The 10,075-nt window shown below is 37.1% G+C and overlaps 1 pseudogene; it reads left to right on the top strand.

Annotated features, from left to right (window-relative positions):
• The first annotated feature begins 2,888 nt into the window (after positions 1-2,888).
• LOC124244094 (DNA polymerase beta-like) lies at positions 2,889-3,936 on the top strand (annotated as a pseudogene).
• The last annotated feature ends 6,139 nt before the right edge of the window (positions 3,937-10,075 follow it).

Raw genomic sequence — 10,075 nt, 5'->3', positions numbered from 1 at the left:
ATTTGTTCACTTCTTTCTTTGCTTCCACTTTGAGCTGGATGTAGTAACTGGATAGGTCTTTAGGTTGTTTCAGCTTCATTTCCAATAATTCCATCTGTTAAAACACAGAAATGCTGAAGATTTTTATCACTCTACTTGTTGAATATTTTGATTACAGATTTGCAACTGATTTTGAAAAAAAATAGCCCCGATTTACAGCACTTGTTTACAAACTGATTGAGACTGTCGTAGGACCCATACTTTGATTTATAGTCATTCTTAAACCTTAAAACATTTCCAAAATCTGAATGGGGCTGGGCAGCAAAGACAAAAAGTACAGTCTTGTACAAGCTTTCTTTTTCCTTTTGCATTTAAACCAACTTTGTCACAAAATTTTATCGTTCAGTTACAATAACAGCGCATATTTTAATATATACAGAAATCTTGACAAGCACAGCTGCTCTTTTGATTGGTAGAGTCTTTAGGTTGTTAGGTTGTGTTTATTTATGCTGCCTAGCTAATCCAAGGACACTTCTGCTTCAAAAACTTCATTATTTAAAAATATTCTTATTCTCACTAGCATTTCTCTTCATCAGAATTTATATTCAAAATATTGAGTGCAAAAGGTGTTAGTATTATCTTTAACATTGAATATTTATACAAGATTTACAGTAAAATTCACTGTAATGAGAGATATTTGCTTTTTGACAGATTGAATTTCAAAAACTTTACTTTGACTTAATAAACTAGTGGGAAAAATTGAACCATTATTTGAATTTAAATGTTTTTCTATTTGAGTCATATGATGACTTTGATATGAGCCTCATATCAGTCAACTATTTGCAAAATTCTTCTACTAATGGAGTCAACACATTGAAAAGCTAATACTTTACTTTTAATATACACACTGGAAATTTTGTATTTGAAAAAAAGTGAAATAAATTTAGAATAGGTCATTTGATCTAGATGAAAAGTCATGTTTCACTCAGTGATACGAAATGGAGTTACACATCTTAATTTTTCATCTTCTTGGAATAATGCTTAATTTTTGAAGTAGATGCTTGAACTTCAGTTTTTTATCTTGTTGTTTTCTCATGGTTTTTTGTGACACAACCGTTCACATAGTGATTGGCAAATGTTAACAAATATTTTGTGTAATCCACAGTCACCATGAAATGTATTGGGAAATGGAAATTATTTAACTTTTCATTAAATATTTACTTTCTTTTTAAAATTTCTGTCAAAATTATTTATTGCTAAATAAAGTGTTTCATGACTGTATGACATTTGCATAGCATAATTAGAGAAGTTAGAACAGATTAGTGGTTGCCAGGGGCTAAGAATGGGGGAGGATGGGCGCAACTTTATAGGGGTGGCGTAAGAAGTCTTTGTGGTGATAATACAGTTCTGTATCTTAATTACGGAGGTAGTTACATAAAGCTACACATGTGATAAAATTATGTAGAGCCATGAACACATACCCACACAGGAAGCTCATATTAAAAGGATGGGTTATCACTGGTTACTTTCACATTTAAAGTTAAATTTAGTCTGCTCACTGCTTACGTTACACACTCAGGCAGGACCACAGCAGATGGTGAAATGACAAAGTATATGACTACGAATCCCCTCCTGGCATATTTTAATGTAACTATTAATAATGATAGTACTTCAGTGAAAAAGTGAAAAATATAAACTGATTTTATTGAATAGAAGGCAGGGACCAAAGTCACTAACAGGGACTGCCTTGGGCAGACTGGAACCTACAGTCCTCATATTTATGTTTTGCAGATAAGAGGAATCTATCGGAGGAAATTGCACATTTCCCAAGCTTTCTGACTTGGAGTTGGATGTAGTGACTGGATAGGTCTTCAGGTTGCCTCACTTAAGTAGAGGGTGTGTTTGTTCTGTCTGGGGTAAGAAGTTTGTGCCTGGATTTTTGGTCAGCTATAGTCACAATCATGGCAGAGCATGGTAATCAGCCACTAGCCAACATCTTTACATTTTAAATTTATTGAGGATACTTTTTTTCTTTATTGGAGGAAGAGTAGACCTGACCTAACATCTGTGCCCGTCTTCCTCTGTTTTATATGTGGGATGTCTGACACAGTATGGCTTGATGAGCTGTGCATAGGTCCACACCCAGGATCCCAACCAGCAAACTTAAGCGCTATGCCACTGGGCTGGCCGTTTGAGGATGCTTTTATGGTTTAATGCATGGTCTATTTTTATAATGTCCTAGGTTCGTTTGAAAAGAATTCTTATTCTCTGTTTCTTGGGTGTAAAATTCTATATAAATCTAGTGGTTGGAGGGTATTAATTGTATTGTTTAGAACTTTTATACCCCTACTTGTTTTTTCACTGCTTAATCTATCAGTTTTTTGAGGGTAGTATGGTAAATTATCCAGTTAGTTAAAATGAGAGGATTCAAATAACAGCAAAAGCAGAAAAAAAAAATAAAACCAATAGAAAGCAGTATATTGATACATTCAGTAATTCAATAATAAATTAAAAAATTCAATAATAATAAATTTTAATTATTTGAAAATAAAAAATTACTATTTCAGAAAAATTAAATTAAGGGAAAAATAGAAACACGCAGAAGAAAACATATAAATGAGAAATCAGATATAAAAGAGATACAGTAGAAATTAACAATTACAAAAATGGTGTTATACAGATACATTTTACCAAGAGATTTAGAAATTTAGTAGTGAGGATAACATTCTAACAATTATGTCACCAGGCGCCGCGCGCCGCGCCTCCTGTCAGAGGCAGCCATTGTTCCGCGCGTCGCGCAGGCTTTCCGGGTGGGTGCGTGGGTGGGTGGGTGCTACGCCCTCTTCGGGTCCCGGCCCCACCTTAGAGCTGGAGGGGGACAGTCCCTGGCTCTGAGCCCTCCGCGGCCCTCAGGCGCAGGCCACCAGGAGCAAACGGAAGGCGCCACAGGAGACTCTCAACGAGGGAATCACCGACATGCTCACAGAACTCGCAAACTTTGAGAAGAACGTGAACCAGGCAATCCGCAAGTACAATGCTTACAAAAAGCAGCATCTGTGATAGCAAAATACTCACACAAAATAAAGAGTGGAGCGGAAGCTAAGAAATTGCCTGGAGTAGGAACAAAAATTGCTGAGAAGATTGATGAGTTTTTAGCGACTGGAAAAGACTCGGCAGGATGATATGAGTTCATCCATCAATTTCCTGACTCGAGTTAGTGGCATTGGTCCATCTGCTGCGAGGAAGTTTGTAGACGAAGGAATTAAAACATTAGAAGATCTCAAGAAAAAATGAAGACAAATTGAACCATCATCAACGAATTGGGCTGAAATATTTTGAGGACTTTGAGAAAAGAATTCCTCGTGAAGAGATGTTACAAATGCAAGATATTGTACTAAATGAAGTTAAAAAAGTGGATTCTGAATACATTGTTACAGTCTGTGGCAGTTTCACAAGAGGTGCAGCGTCCAGTGGCGACATGGATGTTCTTCTGACCCATCCAAGCTTTACCTCTGAATCAACCAAACAGCCAAAGCTGTTGCATAGTGTTGTGGAGCAGTAAGGTCCATTTTATTACAGATACTGTCAAAAGGTGAAACAAAGTTCATGGGTGTTTGCCAGCTTCCCAGTAAAAATGATGAAAAGGAGTATCCACGCAGGAGAATTGGTATCAGATTAATACCCAAGGACTAGTATTACTGTGGTGTTCTCTATTTCACCGGGAGTTATATTTTCAATAATAATATGAGAGCTCATGCGCTAGAAAAGGGCTTCACGATCAACGAGTACACAATCCGTCCCTTGGGAGTCACAGGGGTTGCTGGAGAGCCCCTGCCAGTGGCTAGTGAGAAAGACATCTTTGACTACATCCAGTGGAAATACCGAGAACCCAAGGATCGAAGTGAATGAGGCCTGCCCTTCCTCCCAGGCGTAGCCCCACAGGAGTCTTAATTTATTTCTTAACTTTTGCTATGTGAGAGTCTTTGGTGTTTTCAAGTGATTGTTTCTTCTTCATGCTTAGTTTGCACTGTAGTCAATAAAGCCTCTTATACTATTAAAAAAAAAAGAAATTATGTCACCAACTTTAACTGAACAAGTAGGAGAAATCCCAAATAAGTCAATAGTCAAGGAAGAAATGGGAAATTTTATCAAAGAATTTCCACTAAAAAGCTGGTTATGAATGTATATGACATAATAGGTAATTTTTTATTCAAATTTTAAAATAATTTTTTACTCCAATACCATATAATCGGTTTTAGAACAAAGAAGCTGGAAACTACGATCATATCACGAAACCAGGATGACTAAGATAGTAAGACATAAAAAATCACACAAATGGTGTGTAAACACAATATTGCTTTTGAATAACAGTGCAAAAACTTTAATCAGCTACTATTAAATTGTTTACCAGAATAAACACCAAATGCAGTTTGATGAGTTTCCTTCACAAAGATGTAAGAATGATTTAATGTCATGGAATCCTCTAACAGGATGTGATAATTGCTCAAATTCTTATTTGAGCAAGTGATGCTAAAATATAAAGTTAAAAAGTCATGTACAATATAGTATTAATATTCAATTTTTAAAAATCTTGGTACATTAGGAATAGAAGGATTTTTTTTTAAAGGTTGGCACCTGGGCTAACAACTGTTGCCAATCTTTTTTTTTTTTCTGCTTTATCTCCCCAACACGCCCGGTACACAGTTGCATATATTAGTTGCAGGTCCTTCTAGTTGTGGGATGTGGGATGCTGTCTCAACGTGGCCTGAGAAGCAGTGCCATGTCTGCGCCCAGGATCCGAACCCTGGGCCGCTGCGGTGGAGCATGAGAACTTAACCACTTGGCCACAGAGCCGGCCCAAGAAGATTATTTTTTATGTGAAAAAATTATATATATAATGGCAGCAGCCAATATCATATGTAAGAATGATCCATTAGAAATAACCTCATTAACAAAGTAAAAAGATGAATGTACTCATTATTTAACATTATACTAGAACTTGTAGCCAATACAGCAAGGAATTAAGTAGCAATAAGGGATTCAAATATTAGAGAGTAGACAAAATTTTCATTATTTGCAGATGATATGACTTATGCCTAGAAAATATGAGACTATTAAGTGCAAAAACGATGACAACCAATAAGACCGTTTGGTAAATTAGGCAGACACGGAAGGCTTTCTTTATGAGTAGTGATAACTAGCTGGAAAAATAATTTTAGAAGATCCTATTGACAAGAACAACATCAACCAAAAATATAAACTATGCTATAATAAATATATGAGAACAAAACAAGAACACTCCAGAATTTTCTTACTGACATAAGAGAAATGGTTAAGTAAATGGACACACTTGATTAGGGCAGCACTTGGATGGCAGAGGGAAGAGAAATGGGGTGTGTCTTTCCTGGAATCTGATTTGTCTCTAAGCAGAGGTTTGATGTCTCTTCCTTGACCCTCTACTTCCCCCTATGCAGGGAAATACAATCTGGCCTTTGGAATTTTTGGCCTCAAATCACTGAGCAACTTTCTCAACCACCCCGGCTTCCCAAGTTCATGAAGGAGGGAATAAGAAGTTCTGTTAAGCACTCATGCTCAAAGTCACTTTCTCCAAAGTCACTTTTAGTTCAGTTGTTGTTACTTGAGTGTCGTGAGCTTGACTTTCCATTTAATAAAGTGAGCATTTGCTTCCCACGTAGGGAAGATGTGTGATCAGTTTGTGGGTTCAAAAACCTATGACCACCCTCCAGAACCCATAACTACACGTTTTTCTTTGAGTTCATCTCTCCTTAAGAGGCACAATGAAGGTAAAATTTACAGGAAAATAGCCTAAGCTCTGATGTCATGTGGGGCAAGAAGAATCTGTTGCTGATCTTTTACCCTTGAGCAAATTTTTCTTTCTTTCCTTTTTTTAAAAAACTCCTTGTGTTTTCTTGTCTACCAGTGTATTCAGTTATTAACTCTTTTACCTGATATTTATATTGACCTACCATGTGCCAAGTACTATGTTAGGCATGGGGGTAAAATGATGAGTGAATATAAGTATATATCTACAAATTTGTATGAATATGTATATATAAACATGTGTGTATATATACATGAATGTACATATATGTTGGCAAGTATGTATGCACACACACATGTATATCCTAATTATGAAAATACATGTGCAAAGGACAAAGACTGCAAGGGAATACATAATGTGACAATTTCTGGGAGGTGATATGACAAATTATTTTAAGATATTTCCTATTTTTTTCAAATGTTGATAAAGAGAATGGGTTATTATTTTCCACCTAGAAAAAATATCCTGAGGAACTTTTTTAAAATATAGAGATTTTAATTACTAAATCGATATCTTTGTTGCTATGCCCCAAGTATGTGCTTCATGCTGAATGTGATGTAGCTTTCTCTTTAAGAACCACTGCCAGCTGGTCAGTCAACACTACTGCCAGCTGGGGGTGTGTTACTATAATTGCAGGCTTAGCTCTTTTATGAGATAGCTAGCTTCAAGGTAAATTTAGTGCCTGCATTTTTCCCTTCAGTGACATGTTGTGGTGAGGAGCACATGTCGCTGTAATGGATATCTTACTTCTTTGACGGAGGAGTGCTGTGTTTGGGATTGATGAGCACCCTGGCTTCTAAAACACCCAATCTTCCACTTGCAATGGGGTTTCCTTAAAAAGATGCATTAAATAGGGTTTGGAGACAAGGAAGCATATTAGAAAATGATCAGGAAAGCCCTGGCAAGAAATAATCAGGGCCTGAAACAAGACTTTTTCACTGGGAGAGTGAAAGACAGAGACAGTGATGTGAGCTAGGTAGGTGCTAGATCAGGAGGGTTCAGCAGCTGACTGCACATGGGCCTCAGTGAGACAGAGGACACAGTGACAACACTCAGGCTTTTGATTGAGCAGGTTAGTGAAATTCACAGAGATTAAGGTGAGAAAGGATGTTGGGTAACAAAATATTCAGCCAGCAGTCTTAAGTATAACATGGTCCCAGTAGATTATTTATACATATGCAGATAATTCATTGCATCGAGGCTTGCTTAGATTAACCCAATGCTCTTTCTTTCATTTGCCTCTGATATCTCTCCAAAGCAAGGTAATTTGTTTCTTTCGGTCCTGGGGTCCAAGTAATGACCTCTCTGCTTTCAGTACAAATTACCCTCTTTACAACCAGGTGATTCCGGGATGATTGGATTGTTCCCAGAGTCACTTTATTCATCTTCTTCTATGTAGAAAAGTTTTCCCCAGAGATGACTTCTGACTCTTCAGCCTAAAAAATCCCAATCAAACAAAAACTACTCTGACTACTCTCACCCTGGACATAGTGATTTTCCACCTTAGGTGGAATTGTCTCTCAACTATGTTACTATTCCTCAGTCCTTACTCATTCTCATGTTTCTTCCTTTCATCAACTCCTGGGATGCCTAGTCCATATTTCGGAAATCTAATTTATATTTTAAATCTTCACCAACAGGAAAGGATATAATTTTTACAATTTAATCAATAACACAGCCTGGGATGGGTAAGGGGCAATATTGAATAAACAAGCAAAGAAAAAGTGAAAGCAAACACTGAGTTTCTCAAAACCAGGACATGTGTTTTCTCATCTGTTCCCACTTCTAGTATTGGAATTCATTTTATGAATAATATGCGATTAATATGTATATTTTCATCATACAATGTGTTCTAAGTCAGAAACTTTAACATAGGAAATTAATCTGTAATATTTCCCCACCTTAAATGCTTATAAATGCTATTAAATCTATGGTAGGTTTATAATCCATGGCCTCCTGGAATAAAGAAAACATAGTGCATTTCCCTCATGGTAAGCCCTGTCTTGACTATGAATATGAATGATTGAATGTTTAACAGAGTAATTTGAGAACTTGAGTAATGCAGAATGACCATTCTGTTTTTGACAGTTTGCAAAATTCAGCCACAAGGCAAAGCCATGTCTGGAGCCAATGGGAGATCTATATTTATATTTTAGGACGAGACTTGCTTCCTTTAAACCCTAAAATACTGCTGAAGATCTAGAGAAAAGAGGAACACTTCTAGTTGGAAAGGGTTTGTGTTGCTTTTCTCATTTAATAAGAACAATTTTAGTGGAAATTTAAAATAAACTATTTAACAAGATAAAGACGAAGTTCTGTTTAACTACAAATACAGATTAAAATGCAATTCTGGGTACTAGCTGGCGATGAGTTTGGGTAAGGAGGAGATGAGATATTAAAGGAAGAATGTCTGTGTGGCATATCGTTATTTTCCTCTTTAAAATAAATAAATTGAAGAAGTTATCAACAATGATCCTTTGCCAAAGAGAATTCACACTTTGGCTGTGGTGCATGCTGTCATGTTTCTCATTCACTAAAGCGGGCACCTAATGGAGAAATAGAAGCTCTCCAAAAGTTGAAGGTGCTTGGAAAGTGACTCCAGACACCAGCAGCATTCACAACAGCCACACTCATTAGGGGAACAGGGACACAAGGTGTGGCGCTCTAAGATAGACATTCTTCTGGATTTGAATTGTAATGAGATTATTTCAGACAAACAGCAAGCTGAAATGATATGTTGATTTTGATGCTAACTGTAGCGGTTAAATCACAGGAACCCAGCACAATAGTGCTCAGTGCTTACACACTTAAATGTGTGGAATTTTCCTCTTCCCTCCTCATCTTTACAACCCACCGTCAGGAAGTGTTACAATCTATGACAGAACAAAATGGGGAAGATGACCTTTAGTTGAAAATAGGAAATTAACTCTAAGACCTGCCAGCTTGAAACCTAAATCCTGATTCTCTCCACTAGATAACGACGCAAGGAGCTCCTCTGTATTAATAGCAGCTCAGATAAGTTAGCTGTTCTGTAAGAATCCTCCCCAAATTGGAAACCTTACTTCCAAACAGAAAATATTTGGTACTTAGCACATGCTCAAGCAAAGAAAGAGAATCCCTGCTCCCCCCACCCGGTTACTAAGTAATGCAGACCTCCCTTCCAAGGACATCAGGGATGCAGAACCTTGTAGCCAAGGGCTTGCTTAGCTCTAGATCTGAAGGTCCCTTTCTGGGAGTTTTCACTCATAAATATAGAAGGCAGTACGGTGTGTTGAAAAGAACTCTGAATTTGGAATTAAAGCCTTTATTGGAAGTCTTGTCTCTATCATGTATGTACTGTCCTTGGACTAATCAGTGACTTTCTGGGGATGTGGCGAGGGAACCAATATTGGCTGTGCTGCTCAAAAGATTGTTATAAGAATCAAAATAGGACAATGGTAGAAAAAGTCCTTGGGCATTATGATATGCATAACATTATTATTAGTAGGAAATTTAAGTGATCTATTTAGAGTACTTTAATTTTTAGTGTTAGTATTCTATTTTTATGAAATCAGGACATTTTCTGGTACTTTCCCATTTCCAACTTTCTGTCAAATCTTCCAATATAAGTGAACAAGAACTAACATGTAGTGTGATCTATCTGAAGTTTATTTATATGTTATCTAATATCATCATCATTAACATGTATGCAAATTAGGTATTAAGTTAAACCATATTAAATTGCTAATTTTGCAGGTAAAAACAGTCCAGTATTGGCTATTATATATTTTTCTATTCAATATTACCATCCTCATCACATATATGAACAGATGGGGCTTAGAGAGATAAAAAGATTAGCCCAAAGTGAAACAGGCAGAATAGGAATTTGATCCCAGGTCAGTCTGCATCTAAAGCCACCACATCATTATTGCTGGCGACTGTGTCAGCTTGCTTGTGAGTTTTCACTCCTGTCTGGGGTGTAGTTTTATTGGACTTGAACTGATTCAGCACAGCCTGGTGCTCTCATCTCGCCATTCATCTTGGGGCGCATTTTCTTTTTATCAGGAATTCCCCACACTTTCCGCCAGCTACCACCACAGGGCCACTCATCATGCACATGTCTTCCTCTGAACACAGCTTAGAGAGGAGTCTTTGCTGTATTCAGTTTTCCACAAGCCTCATCTCATTCTGATGGCCGAACATCCACTCATATTTTTGTCCCAGATTGCATGTTCTTTCCATCTTGTGCATATTCTTTGAAAATTCCAACCCAAG

The sequence above is a fragment of the Equus quagga genome, chromosome 8, assembly GCF_021613505.1.
Source record: "Equus quagga isolate Etosha38 chromosome 8, UCLA_HA_Equagga_1.0, whole genome shotgun sequence".
Classification (NCBI taxonomy): Eukaryota; Metazoa; Chordata; class Mammalia; order Perissodactyla; family Equidae; genus Equus; species Equus quagga.
The sequence above is the reverse complement of the archived record's forward strand: the minus strand, read 5'-3'. Positions and strand labels throughout refer to the sequence as shown.